The following is a 14,933-nucleotide window of genomic DNA, read 5'->3' as shown; positions in this document are numbered from 1 at the left end:
CTGCCACTCTCCCAAACTCTGTGTCCCAGCACCCATTCCTGGGCTGACTGTGCCTCTCTCCCAAAATCTGTGTCCCAGCCCCCATTCCTGGGCAGACTGTGCCTCTGCCAGGCTCTGCGTCCCAGCACCCATTCCGGGGCAGATTGTGCCTATATAGGCTCTCAGTCCCAGCACCCATTCCTGGACCTACTGTGCCTCTCTCCCTGATTCTGTGTCCCAGCACGCATTCCTGGGCTCAGTGTTCCTCTCTCCCAGGCTCTGTGTCCCAGCACCCCTTTCTGGGCTGACTGTGCCTCCCTCCCAAACTCTGTGTCCCAGCACCCATTCCTGGGCTGACTGCGCCTCTCTCCTAGGCTCTGTGTCCCAGCACTCATTCCTGCTGTGACTGTGCCTCTGCCAGGCTCTGTGTCCCAGCACCGATTCCTGGGCTCAGTGTTCCTCACCCCTAGGCTCTGTGTCCCAGCATCTATTCCTAAGCAGGTTGTGCCTATCAATGCTCAGTGTCCCAGCGCCCATTCCTGGGCTGAATGTGCCTCTCTCCCTGGCTCTGTGTCTCTGCACCGATTCCTGGGCTGACTGTGCCTCTCTCCCAGGCTCTGGGCCCACCACCCATTCCTGGGATCAGTGTTCTGCACTCCCAGGCTCTGTGTCCCAGCACCCATTACTGGGCTGACTCTGCCCCTATGCCAGGCTCTGTGTCCAAGCACCCATTCCAGGGCGCAGTGTTCCTCTCTCCCAGGCTCTGTTTCCCATCACCCATTCCTGGACTGACTGCGCCTTTCTCTTAGGGTCTGTGTCCCAGCACTCATTCCTGCTGTGACTGTGCCTCTGCCAGGCTCTTTTTCCCAGCACCCATTCCTGGGCTCAGTGTTCCTCACTCCTAGGCTCTGTGTCCCAGCACCCATTCATGGGCTGACTCTGCCTCTATGCCGCGCTCTGAGTGCAGGCACCCATTCCTTGGCTGACAGTGCATCTCTTCCAAACTCTGTGTCCCAGCATCCATTCCTGGGCTGACTGTGCCTCTCTCCCAGGCTCTTTGTCCCAGCACCCATTCCTGGGCTCAGTGTTCCTCACTCCTTGGCTCTGTGTCCCAGCACCCATTCTTGGGCTGTCTCTGGCACTATGCTAGGCTTTGTGTCCAGGCACCCAGTCCTGGGCTGACTGTGCCTCTCTCCCAGGCTCTGTGTCCCAGCACCCATTCCTGGGCTGACTGTTCCTCTCTCCCAGGCTCTGTGTCCCAGCACCCATTCCCGGGATGGTTGTACCTCTCTCCCTGGCTCGGTGTCCCAGCACCCATTTCTGCTCTGACTGTGCCTCTCTCCTAGGCTCTCTGTCCCAGCACCCATACCTGGGCTCATCCTGCCACTCTCCCAAACTCTGTGTCCCAGCACCCATTTCTGCTCTGACTGTGCCTCTCTCCCAAAATCTGTGTCCCAGCCCCCATTCCTGGGTAGACTGTGACTCTGCCAGGCTCTGCGTCCCAGCACCGATTCCTGGGCAGATTGTGCCTATATAGGCTCTGTGTCCCAGCACCCATTCCTGGGCTGACTGTGCCTCTCTCCCTGACTGTGTCCCAGCACGCATTCCTGGGCTCAGTGTGCCTCTCTCCCAGGCTCTGTGTCACAGCACCCATTCCTGCTCTGACTGTGCCTCTCTCCCTGTCTCTGTGTCCCAGCGCCGATTCCTGTGCTGACTGTCCTCTTTCCCTGGATTTGTGTCCCAGAACCCATTCCTGAGCAGATTGTGCCTATCAAGGCTCTGTGTCTCAGCACCCATTCCTGGGCTGACTGTGCCTCTCTCCCAGGCTCTTTGTCCAAGCACCCATTCCAGGGCCGACTGCACCCCCATCAGGGTCTGTGTCCCAGAAACCATTCCTGGACTCAGTTGTCCTCTCTCCCTGGCTCGGTGTCCCAGCACCCATTTCTGCTCTGACTGTGCCTCTCTCCTAGGCTCTCTGTCCCAGCACCCATACCTGGGCTGACCCTGCCTCTCTCCCAGGCTCTTTGTCCAAGTACCCATTCCAGGGCTGACTACGCCCCCTTCAGGCTCTGTGTCCCAGAACCCATTCCTGGTCTGGCTGTGCCTCTCTCCCAAAATCTGTGTCCCAGCCCCCATTCCTGGGCAGACTGTGCCTCTGCCAGGCTCTGCGTCCCAGCACCGATTCCTGGGCAGATTGTGCCTATATAGGCTCTGTGTCCCAGCACCCATTCCTGGGCTGACTGTGCCTCTCTCCCTGACTGTGTCCCAGCACCCATTCCTGGGCTCAGTGTGCCTCTCTCCCAGGCTCTGTGTCACAGCACCCATTCCTGCTCTGACTGTGCCTCTCTCCCTGTCTCTGTGTCCCAGCGCCGATTCCTGTGCTGACTGTCCTCTTTCCCTGGATTTGTGTCCCAGAACCCATTCCTGAGCAGATTGTGCCTATCAAGGCTCTGTGTCCCAGCACCCATTTCATGGGCTGTCAGTTCTTCTCTCCCTGGCTCTGTGTCTCAGCACCCATTCCAGGGCCGACTGCGTCCCCATCAGGGTCTGTGTCCCAGCAACCATTCCTGGACTGAGTTCTCCTCTCTCCCTGGCTCGGTGTCCCAGCACCCATTTCTGCTCTGACTGTGCCTCTCTCCTAGGCTCTTTGTCCAAGTACCCATTCCAGGGCTGACTGCGCCCCCTTCAGGCTCTGTGTCCCAGCACCCATTCCTGGGCTGACTGTGCCTCTCTCCCAAACTCTGTGTCCCAGCCCCCATTCCTGGGCTGATTGTGCCTCTGCCAGGCTCTGCGTCCCAGCACGCATTCCTGGGCAGATTGTGCCTATATAGGCTCTGTGTCCCAGCACCCATTCCTGGGCTGACTGTGCCTCTTTTCCAGGCTCTGTGTCCCAGCACCCATTCCGGGGCTGACTGTGCCTCTCTCCCAAACTCTGTGTCCCAGCACCCATTGCTGCTCTGACTGTGCCTCTCTCCCAGGCTCTGTGTCCCAGCCCCCATTCCTGCTCTGACTGTGCCTCTGCCACGCTCTGCGTCCCAGCACCGATTCCTGGGCAGATTGTGCCTATATAGGCTCTGTGTCCCAGCAACCATTCCTGGACTCAGTTCTCCTCTCTCCCTGGCTCGGTGTCCCAGCACCCATTCCTGGGGTGACTGTGCCTCTCTCCCTGGATCTGTGTCCCAGCACCCATTCATGGGCTTACTCAGCGCCCGTTGAGGCTTTGTGTCCCAGCACCCATTCCTGGGCTGACTGTGCCTCTCTCCCTGACTCTGTGTCCCAGCACGCATTCCTGGGCTCAGTGTTCCTCTCTCCCAGGTTCTGTGTCCCAGCACCCATTCCTGGGCTGACTGTGCCTCTCTCCCAGGCTCTGTGTCACAGCACCCATTCCTGCTCTGACTGTGCCTCTCTCCCTTTCTCTGTGTCCCAGCGCCGATTCCTGTGCTGACTGTCCTCTTTCCTTGGATTTGTGTCCCAGAACCCATTCCTGAGTAGATTGTGCCTATCAAGGCTCTGTGTCCCAGCACCCATTTCATGGGTAGTCAGTTCCTCTCTCCCTGGCTCTGTGTCTCAGCACCCATTCCTGGGCTGACTGTGCCTCTCTACCAGGCTCTTTGTCCAAGCACCATTCCAGGGCCGACTGCGCCCCCATCAGGGTCTGTGTCCCAGCAACCATTCCTGGACTCAGTTCTCCTCTCTCCCTGGCTCGGTGTCCCAGCACCCATTTCTGCTCTGACTGTGCCTCTCTCCTAGGCTCTCTGTCCCAGCACCCATACCTGGGCTCATCCTGCCACTCTCCCAAACTCTGTGTCCCAGCACCCATTCCTGGGCTGACTGTGCCTCTCTCCCAAAATCTGTGTCCCAGCCCCCATTCCTGGGCAGACTGTGCCTCTGCCAGGCTCTGCGTCCCAGCACCCATTCCGGGGCAGATTGTGCCTATATAGGCTCTCAGTCCCAGCACCCATTCCTGGACCTACTGTGCCTCTCTCCCTGATTCTGTGTCCCAGCACGCATTCCTGGGCTCAGTGTTCCTCTCTCCCAGGCTCTGTGTCCCAGCACCCCTTTCTGGGCTGACTGTGCCTCCCTCCCAAACTCTGTGTCCCAGCACCCATTCCTGGGCTGACTGCGCCTCTCTCCTAGGCTCTGTGTCCCAGCACTCATTCCTGCTGTGACTGTGCCTCTGCCAGGCTCTGTGTCCCAGCACCGATTCCTGGGCTCAGTGTTCCTCACCCCTAGGCTCTGTGTCCCAGCATCTATTCCTAAGCAGGTTGTGCCTATCAATGCTCAGTGTCCCAGCGCCCATTCCTGGGCTGAATGTGCCTCTCTCCCTGGCTCTGTGTCTCTGCACCGATTCCTGGGCTGACTGTGCCTCTCTCCCAGGCTCTGGGCCCACCACCCATTCCTGGGATCAGTGTTCTGCACTCCCAGGCTCTGTGTCCCAGCACCCATTACTGGGCTGACTCTGCCCCTATGCCAGGCTCTGTGTCCAAGCACCCATTCCAGGGCGCAGTGTTCCTCTCTCCCAGGCTCTGTTTCCCATCACCCATTCCTGGACTGACTGCGCCTTTCTCTTAGGGTCTGTGTCCCAGCACTCATTCCTGCTGTGACTGTGCCTCTGCCAGGCTCTTTTTCCCAGCACCCATTCCTGGGCTCAGTGTTCCTCACTCCTAGGCTCTGTGTCCCAGCACCCATTCATGGGCTGACTCTGCCTCTATGCCGCGCTCTGAGTGCAGGCACCCATTCCTGGGCTGACAGTGCATCTCTTCCAAACTCTGTGTCCCAGCATCCATTCCTGGGCTGACTGTGCCTCTCTCCCAGGCTCTTTGTCCCAGCACCCATTCCTGGGCTCAGTGTTCCTCACTCCTTGGCTCTGTGTCCCAGCACCCATTCTTGGGCTGTCTCTGGCACTATGCTAGGCTTTGTGTCCAGGCACCCAGTCCTGGGCTGACTGTGCCTCTCTCCCAGGCTCTGTGTCCCAGCACCCATTCCTGGGCTGACTGTTCCTCTCTCCCAGGCTCTGTGTCCCAGCACCCATTCCCGGGATGGTTGTACCTCTCTCCCTGGCTCGGTGTCCCAGCACCCATTTCTGCTCTGACTGTGCCTCTCTCCTAGGCTCTTTGTCCCAGCACCCATACCTGGGCTCATCCTGACACTCTCCCAAACTCTGTGTCCCAGCACCCATTTCTGCTCTGACTGTGCCTCTCTCCCAAAATCTGTGTCCCAGCCCCCATTCCTGGGTAGACTGTGACTCTGCCAGGCTCTGCGTCCCAGCACCGATTCCTGGGCAGATTGTGCCTATATAGGCTCTGTGTCCCAGCACCCATTCCTGGGCTGACTGTGCCTCTCTCCCTGACTGTGTCCCAGCACGCATTCCTGGGCTCAGTGTTCCTCTCTCCCAGGCTCTGTGTCACAGCACCCATTCCTGCTCTGACTGTGCCTCTCTCCCTGTCTCTGTGTCCCAGCGCCGATTCCTGTGCTGACTGTCCTCTTTCCCTGGATTTGTGTCCCAGAACCCATTCCTGAGCAGATTGTGCCTATCAAGGCTCTGTGTCTCAGCACCCATTCCTGGGCTGACTGTGCCTCTCTCCCAGGCTCTTTGTCCAAGCACCCATTCCAGGGCCGACTGCACCCCCATCAGGGTCTGTGTCCCAGCAACCATTCCTGGACTCAGTTGTCCTCTCTCCCTGGCTCGGTGTCCCAGCACCCATTTCTGCTCTGACTGTGCCTCTCTCCTAGGCTCTCTGTCCCAGCACCCATACCTGGGCTGACCCTGCCTCTCTCCCAGGCTCTTTGTCCAAGTACCCATTCCAGGGCTGACTACGCCCCCTTCAGGCTCTGTGTCCCAGAACCCATTCCTGGTCTGGCTGTGCCTCTCTCCCAAAATCTGTGTCCCAGCCCCCATTCCTGGGCAGACTGTGCCTCTGCCAGGCTCTGCGTCCCAGCACCGATTCCTGGGCAGATTGTGCCTATATAGGCTCTGTGTCCCAGCACCCATTCCTGGGCTGACTGTGCCTCTCTCCCTGACTGTGTCCCAGCACCCATTCCTGGGCTCAGTGTGCCTCTCTCCCAGGCTCTGTGTCACAGCACCCATTCCTGCTCTGACTGTGCCTCTCTCCCTGTCTCTGTGTCCCAGCGCCGATTCCTGTGCTGACTGTCCTCTTTCCCTGGATTTGTGTCCCAGAACCCATTCCTGAGCAGATTGTGCCTATCAAGGCTCTGTGTCCCAGCACCCATTTCATGGGCTGTCAGTTCTTCTCTCCCTGGCTCTGTGTCTCAGCACCCATTCCAGGGCCGACTGCGTCCCCATCAGGGTCTGTGTCCCAGCAACCATTCCTGGACTGAGTTCTCCTCTCTCCCTGGCTCGGTGTCCCAGCACCCATTTCTGCTCTGACTGTGCCTCTCTCCTAGGCTCTTTGTCCCAGCACCCATACCTGGGCTGACCCTGCCTCTCTCCCAGGCTCTTTGTCCAAGTACCCATTCCAGGGCTGACTGCGCCCCCTTCAGGCTCTGTGTCCCAGCACCCATTCCTGGGCTGACTGTGCCTCTCTCCCAAACTCTGTGTCCCAGCCCCCATTCCTGGGCTGATTGTGCCTCTGCCAGGCTCTGCGTCCCAGCACGCATTCCTGGGCAGATTGTGCCTATATAGGCTCTGTGTCCCAGCACCCATTCCTGGGCTGACTGTGCCTCTTTTCCAGGCTCTGTGTCCCAGCACCCATTCCGGGGCTGACTGTGCCTCTCTCCCAAACTCTGTGTCCCAGCACCCATTGCTGCTCTGACTGTGCCTCTCTCCCAGGCTCTGTGTCCCAGCCCCCATTCCTGCTCTGACTGTGCCTCTGCCACGCTCTGCGTCCCAGCACCGATTCCTGGGCAGATTGTGCCTATATAGGCTCTGTGTCCCAGCAACCATTCCTGGACTCAGTTCTCCTCTCTCCCTGGCTCGGTGTCCCAGCACCCATTCCTGGGGTGACTGTGCCTCTCTCCCTGGATCTGTGTCCCAGCACCCATTCATGGGCTTACTCAGCGCCCGTTGAGGCTTTGTGTCCCAGCACCCATTCCTGGGCTGACTGTGCCTCTCTCCCTGACTCTGTGTCCCAGCACGCATTCCTGGGCTCAGTGTTCCTCTCTCCCAGGTTCTGTGTCCCAGCACCCATTCCTGGGCTGACTGTGCCTCTCTCCCAGGCTCTGTGTCACAGCACCCATTCCTGCTCTGACTGTGCCTCTCTCCCTTTCTCTGTGTCCCAGCGCCGATTCCTGTGCTGACTGTCCTCTTTCCCTGGATTTGTGTCCCAGAACCCATTCCTGAGTAGATTGTGCCTATCAAGGCTCTGTGTCCCAGCACCCATTTCATGGGTAGTCAGTTCCTCTCTCCCTGGCTCTGTGTCTCAGCACCCATTCCTGGGCTGACTGTGCCTCTCTACCAGGCTCTTTGTCCAAGCACCATTCCAGGGCCGACTGCGCCCCCATCAGGGTCTGTGTCCCAGCAACCATTCCTGGACTCAGTTCTCCTCTCTCCCTGGCTCGGTGTCCCAGCACCCATTTCTGCTCTGACTGTGCCTCTCTCCTAGGCTCTCTGTCCCAGCACCCATACCTGGGCTCATCCTGCCACTCTCCCAAACTCTGTGTCCCAGCACCCATTCCTGGGCTGACTGTGCCTCTCTCCCAAAATCTGTGTCCCAGCCCCCATTCCTGGGCAGACTGTGCCTCTGCCAGGCTCTGCGTCCCAGCACCCATTCCGGGGCAGATTGTGCCTATATAGGCTCTCAGTCCCAGCACCCATTCCTGGACCTACTGTGCCTCTCTCCCTGATTCTGTGTCCCAGCACGCATTCCTGGGCTCAGTGTTCCTCTCTCCCAGGCTCTGTGTCCCAGCACCCCTTTCTGGGCTGACTGTGCCTCCCTCCCAAACTCTGTGTCCCAGCACCCATTCCTGGGCTGACTGCGCCTCTCTCCTAGGCTCTGTGTCCCAGCACTCATTCCTGCTGTGACTGTGCCTCTGCCAGGCTCTGTGTCCCAGCACCGATTCCTGGGCTCAGTGTTCCTCACCCCTAGGCTCTGTGTCCCAGCATCTATTCCTAAGCAGGTTGTGCCTATCAATGCTCAGTGTCCCAGCGCCCATTCCTGGGCTGAATGTGCCTCTCTCCCTGGCTCTGTGTCTCTGCACCGATTCCTGGGCTGACTGTGCCTCTCTCCCAGGCTCTGGGCCCACCACCCATTCCTGGGATCAGTGTTCTGCACTCCCAGGCTCTGTGTCCCAGCACCCATTACTGGGCTGACTCTGCCCCTATGCCAGGCTCTGTGTCCAAGCACCCATTCCAGGGCGCAGTGTTCCTCTCTCCCAGGCTCTGTTTCCCATCACCCATTCCTGGACTGACTGCGCCTTTCTCTTAGGGTCTGTGTCCCAGCACTCATTCCTGCTGTGACTGTGCCTCTGCCAGGCTCTTTTTCCCAGCACCCATTCCTGGGCTCAGTGTTCCTCACTCCTAGGCTCTGTGTCCCAGCACCCATTCATGGGCTGACTCTGCCTCTATGCCGCGCTCTGAGTGCAGGCACCCATTCCTGGGCTGACAGTGCATCTCTTCCAAACTCTGTGTCCCAGCATCCATTCCTGGGCTGACTGTGCCTCTCTCCCAGGCTCTTTGTCCCAGCACCCATTCCTGGGCTCAGTGTTCCTCACTCCTTGGCTCTGTGTCCCAGCACCCATTCTTGGGCTGTCTCTGGCACTATGCTAGGCTTTGTGTCCAGGCACCCAGTCCTGGGCTGACTGTGCCTCTCTCCCAGGCTCTGTGTCCCAGCACCCATTCCTGGGCTGACTGTTCCTCTCTCCCAGGCTCTGTGTCCCAGCACCCATTCCCGGGATGGTTGTGCCTCTCACCCTGGCTCTGTGTCCCGGAGCCCATTCCTGCTCTTACTGTGCCTCTCTCCCTGTCTCTGTGTCCCAGCGCCGATTCCTGTGCTGACTGTCCTCTTTCCCTGGATTTGTGTCCCAGAACCCATTCCTGAGCAGATTGTGCCTATCAAGGCTCTGTGTTCCAGCACCCATTTAATGGGTAGTCAGTTCCTCTCTCCCTGGCTCTGTGTCTCAGCACCCATTTCTGCTCTGACTGCGCCTCTCTCCTAGGCTCTCTGTCCCAGCACCCATACCTGGGCTGATCCTGCCACTCTCCCAAACTCTGTGTCCCAGCACGCATTCCTGGGCTCAGTGTTCCTCTCTCCCAGGCTCTGTGTCCCAGCACCCCTTTCTGGGCTGACTGTGCCTCCCTCCCAAACTCTGTGTCCCAGCACCCATTCCTGGGCTGACTGCGCCTCTCTCCTAGGCTCTGTGTCCCAGCACCCATTCCTGCTCTGACTGTGCCTCTGCCAGGCTCTGTGTCCCAGCACCGATTCCTGGGCTCAGTGTTCCTCACCCCTAGGCTCTGTGTCCCATATTCCATTCCTAAGCAGATTGTGCCTTACAAAGGTCAGTGTCCCAGCGCCCATTCCTGGGGTGAATGTGCCTCTCTCCCAGGCTCTGGGCCCACCACTCATTCCTGGGATCAGTGTTCTGCACTCCCAGGCTCTGTGTCCCAGAACCCATTACTGGGCTGACTCTGCCCCTATGCCAGGCTCTGTGTCCAAGATCCCATTCCGGGGCGCAGTGTTCCTCTCTCCCAGGCTCTGTTTCCCATCACCCATTCCTGGACTGACTGCGCCTTTCTCTTAGGGTCTGTGTCCCAGCACTCATTCCTGCTGTGACTGTGCCTCTGCCAGGCTCTTTTTCCCAGCACCCATTCCTGGGCTCAGTGTTCCTCACTCCTAGGCTCTTTGTCCCAGCACCCATTCATGGGCTGACTCTGCCTCTATGCCGCGCTCTGAGTGCAGGCACCCATTCCTGGGCTGACAGTGCATCTCTTCCAAACTCTGTGTCCCAGCACCCATTCCTGGGCTGACTGTGCCGCTCTCCCAGGCTCTTTGTCCCAGCACCCATTCCTGGGCTCAGTGTTCCTCACTCCTTGGCTCTGTGTCCCAGCACCCATTCCCGGGATGGTTGTACCTCTCTCCCTGGCTCGGTGTCCCAGCACCCATTTCTGCTCTGACTGTGCCTCTCTCCTAGGCTCTCTGTCCCAGCACCCATACCTGGGCTCATCCTGCCACTCTCCCAAACTCTGTGTCCCAGCACCCATTTCTGCTCTGACTGTGCCTCTCTCCCAAAATCTGTGTCCCAGCCCCCATTCCTGGGTAGACTGTGCCTCTGCCAGGCTCTGCGTCCCAGCACCGATTCCTGGGCAGATTGTGCCTATATAGGCTCTGTGTCCCAGCACCCATTCCTGGGCTGACTGTGCCTCTCTCCCTGACTGTGTCCCAGCACGCATTCCTGGGCTCAGTGTTCCTCTCTCCCAGGCTCTGTGTCACAGCACCCATTCCTGCTCTGACTGTGCCTCTCTCCCTGTCTCTGTGTCCCAGCGCCGATTCCTGTGCTGACTGTCCTCTTTCCCTGGATTTGTGTCCCAGAACCCATTCCTGAGCAGATTGTGCCTATCAAGGCTCTGTGTCCCAGCACCCATTTCATGGGCTGTCAGTTCTTCTCTCCCTGGCTCTGTGTCTCAGCACACATTCCAGGGCCGACTGCGTCCCCATCAGGGTCTGTGTCCCAGCAACCATTCCTGGACTGAGTTCTCCTCTCTCCCTGGCTCGGTGTCCCAGCACCCATTTCTGCTCTGACTGTGCCTCTCTCCTAGGCTCTTTGTCCCAGCACCCATACCTGGGCTGACCCTGCCTCTCTCCCAGGCTCTTTGTCCAAGTACCCATTCCAGGGCTGACTGCGCCCCCTTCAGGCTCTGTGTCCCAGCACCCATTCCTGGGCTGATTGTGCCTCTGCCAGGCTCTGCGTCCCAGCACGCATTCCTGGGCAGATTGTGCCTATATAGGCTCTGTGTCCCAGCACCCATTCCTGGGCTGACTGTGCCTCTATCCCAGGCTCTGCGTCCCAGCCACCATTCCAGGGCTGACTGTTCCTCTCTCTTAAGCTCTGTGTCCCAGCACCCATTCCGGGGCTGACTGTGCCTCTCTCCCTGTATCTGTGTCCCAGCACCCATTCATGGGCTTACTCAGCGCCCGTTGAGGCTTTGTGTCCCAGCACGCATTCCTGGGCTGACTGTGCCTCTCTCCCTGACTCTGTGTCCAAGGACACATTCCTGGGCTCAGTGTTCCTCTCTCCCAGGCTCTGTGTCCCAGCACCCATTCCTGGGCTCAGTGTGCCTCGCTCCCAGGCTCTGTGTCACAGCACCCATTCCTGCTCTGACTGTGCCTCTCTCCCTGGCTCTGTGTCCCAGCGCCGATTCCTGTGCTGACTGTCCTCATTCCCTGGATTTGTGTCCCAGAACCCATTCCTGAGCAGATTGTGCCTATCAAGGCTCTGTGTCTCAGCACCCATTCCTGGGCTGACTGTGCCTCTCTCCCAGGCTCTTTGTCCAAGCACCCATTCCAGGGCCGACTGCACCCCCATCAGGGTCTGTGTCCCAGCAACCATTCCTGGACTCAGTTGTCCTCTCTCCCTGGCTCGGTGTCCCAGCACCCATTTCTGCTCTGACTGTGCCTCTCTCCTAGGCTCTCTGTCCCAGCACCCATACCTGGGCTGACCCTGCCTCTCTCCCAGGCTCTTTGTCCAAGTACCCATTCCAGGGCTGACTACGCCCCCTTCAGGCTCTGTGTCCCAGAACCCATTCCTGGTCTGGCTGTGCCTCTCTCCCAAAATCTGTGTCCCAGCCCCCATTCCTGGGCAGACTGTGCCTCTGCTAGGCTCTGCGTCCCAGCACCGATTCCTGGGCAGATTGTGCCTATATAGGCTCTGTGTCCCAGCACCCATTCCTGGGCTGACTGTGCCTCTCTCCCTGACTGTGTCCCAGCACCCATTCCTGGGCTCAGTGTGCCTCTCTCCCAGGCTCTGTGTCACAGCACCCATTCCTGCTCTGACTGTGCCTCTCTCCCTGTCTCTGTGTCCCAGCGCCGATTCCTGTGCTGACTGTCCTCTTTCCCTGGATTTGTGTCCCAGAACCCATTCCTGAGCAGATTGTGCCTATCAAGGCTCTGTGTCCCAGCACCCATTTCATGGGCTGTCAGTTCTTCTCTCCCTGGCTCTGTGTCTCAGCACCCATTCCAGGGCCGACTGCGTCCCCATCAGGGTCTGTGTCCCAGCAACCATTCCTGGACTGAGTTCTCCTCTCTCCCTGGCTCGGTGTCCCAGCACCCATTTCTGCTCTGACTGTGCCTCTCTCCTAGGCTCTTTGTCCCAGCACCCATACCTGGGCTGACCCTGCCTCTCTCCCAGGCTCTTTGTCCAAGTACCCATTCCAGGGCTGACTGCGCCCCCTTCAGGCTCTGTGTCCCAGCCCCCATTCCTGGGCTGATTGTGCCTCTGCCAGGCTCTGCGTCCCAGCACGCATTCCTGGGCAGATTGTGCCTATATAGGCTCTGTGTCCCAGCACCCATTCCTGGGCTGACTGTGCCTCTTTTCCAGGCTCTGTGTCCCAGCACCCATTCCGGGGCTGACTGTGCCTCTCTCCCAAACTCTGTGTCCCAGCACCCATTGCTGCTCTGACTGTGCCTCTCTCCCAGGCTCTGTGTCCCAGCCCCCATTCCTGCTCTGACTGTGCCTCTGCCACGCTCTGCGTCCCAGCACCGATTCCTGGGCAGATTGTGCCTATATAGGCTCTGTGTCCCAGCAACCATTCCTGGACTCAGTTCTCCTCTCTCCCTGGCTCGGTGTCCCAGCACCCATTCCTGGGGTGACTGTGCCTCTCTCCCTGGATCTGTGTCCCAGCACCCATTCATGGGCTTACTCAGCGCCCGTTGAGGCTTTGTGTCCCAGCACCCATTCCTGGGCTGACTGTGCCTCTCTCCCTGACTCTGTGTCCCAGCACGCATTCCTGGGCTCAGTGTTCCTCTCTCCCAGGTTCTGTGTCCCAGCACCCATTCCTGGGCTGACTGTGCCTCTCTCCCAGGCTCTGTGTCACAGCACCCATTCCTGCTCTGACTGTGCCTCTCTCCCTTTCTCTGTGTCCCAGCGCCGATTCCTGTGCTGACTGTCCTCTTTCCCTGGATTTGTGTCCCAGAACCCATTCCTGAGTAGATTGTGCCTATCAAGGCTCTGTGTCCCAGCACCCATTTCATGGGTAGTCAGTTCCTCTCTCCCTGGCTCTGTGTCTCAGCACCCATTCCTGGGCTGACTGTGCCTCTCTACCAGGCTCTTTGTCCAAGCACCATTCCAGGGCCGACTGCGCCCCCATCAGGGTCTGTGTCCCAGCAACCATTCCTGGACTCAGTTCTCCTCTCTCCCTGGCTCGGTGTCCCAGCACCCATTTCTGCTCTGACTGTGCCTCTCTCCTAGGCTCTCTGTCCCAGCACCCATACCTGGGCTCATCCTGCCACTCTCCCAAACTCTGTGTCCCAGCACCCATTCCTGGGCTGACTGTGCCTCTCTCCCAAAATCTGTGTCCCAGCCCCCATTCCTGGGCAGACTGTGCCTCTGCCAGGCTCTGCGTCCCAGCACCCATTCCGGGGCAGATTGTGCCTATATAGGCTCTCAGTCCCAGCACCCATTCCTGGACCTACTGTGCCTCTCTCCCTGATTCTGTGTCCCAGCACGCATTCCTGGGCTCAGTGTTCCTCTCTCCCAGGCTCTGTGTCCCAGCACCCCTTTCTGGGCTGACTGTGCCTCCCTCCCAAACTCTGTGTCCCAGCACCCATTCCTGGGCTGACTGCGCCTCTCTCCTAGGCTCTGTGTCCCAGCACTCATTCCTGCTGTGACTGTGCCTCTGCCAGGCTCTGTGTCCCAGCACCGATTCCTGGGCTCAGTGTTCCTCACCCCTAGGCTCTGTGTCCCAGCATCTATTCCTAAGCAGGTTGTGCCTATCAATGCTCAGTGTCCCAGCGCCCATTCCTGGGCTGAATGTGCCTCTCTCCCTGGCTCTGTGTCTCTGCACCGATTCCTGGGCTGACTGTGCCTCTCTCCCAGGCTCTGGGCCCACCACCCATTCCTGGGATCAGTGTTCTGCACTCCCAGGCTCTGTGTCCCAGCACCCATTACTGGGCTGACTCTGCCCCTATGCCAGGCTCTGTGTCCAAGCACCCATTCCAGGGCACAGTGTTCCTCTCTCCCAGGCTCTGTTTCCCATCACCCATTCCTGGACTGACTGCGCCTTTCTCTTAGGGTCTGTGTCCCAGCACTCATTCCTGCTGTGACTGTGCCTCTGCCAGGCTCTTTTTCCCAGCACCCATTCCTGGGCTCAGTGTTCCTCACTCCTAGGCTCTGTGTCCCAGCACCCATTCATGGGCTGACTCTGCCTCTATGCCGCGCTCTGAGTGCAGGCACCCATTCCTTGGCTGACAGTGCATCTCTTCCAAACTCTGTGTCCCAGCATCCATTCCTGGGCTGACTGTGCCTCTCTCCCAGGCTCTTTGTCCCAGCACCCATTCCTGGGCTCAGTGTTCCTCACTCCTTGGCTCTGTGTCCCAGCACCCATTCTTGGGCTGTCTCTGGCACTATGCTAGGCTTTGTGTCCAGGCACCCAGTCCTGGGCTGACTGTGCCTCTCTCCCAGGCTCTGTGTCCCAGCACCCATTCCTGGGCTGACTGTTCCTCTCTCCCAGGCTCTGTGTCCCAGCACCCATTCCCGGGATGGTTGTGCCTCTCACCCTGGCTCTGTGTCCCGGAGCCCATTCCTGCTCTTACTGTGCCTCTCTCCCTGTCTCTGTGTCCCAGCGCCGATTCCTGTGCTGACTGTCCTCTTTCCCTGGATTTGTGTCCCAGAACCCATTCCTGAGCAGATTGTGCCTATCAAGGCTCTGTGTTCCAGCACCCATTTAATGGGTAGTCAGTTCCTCTCTCCCTGGCTCTGTGTCTCAGCACCCATTTCTGCTCTGACTGCGCCTCTCTCCTAGGCTCTCTGTCCCAGCACCCATACCTGGGCTGATCCTGCCACTC

Source organism: Zonotrichia albicollis, chromosome W, assembly GCF_047830755.1.
Source record: "Zonotrichia albicollis isolate bZonAlb1 chromosome W, bZonAlb1.hap1, whole genome shotgun sequence".
Classification (NCBI taxonomy): domain Eukaryota; kingdom Metazoa; phylum Chordata; class Aves; order Passeriformes; family Passerellidae; genus Zonotrichia; species Zonotrichia albicollis.
This window is presented reverse-complemented; position numbering follows the sequence as displayed.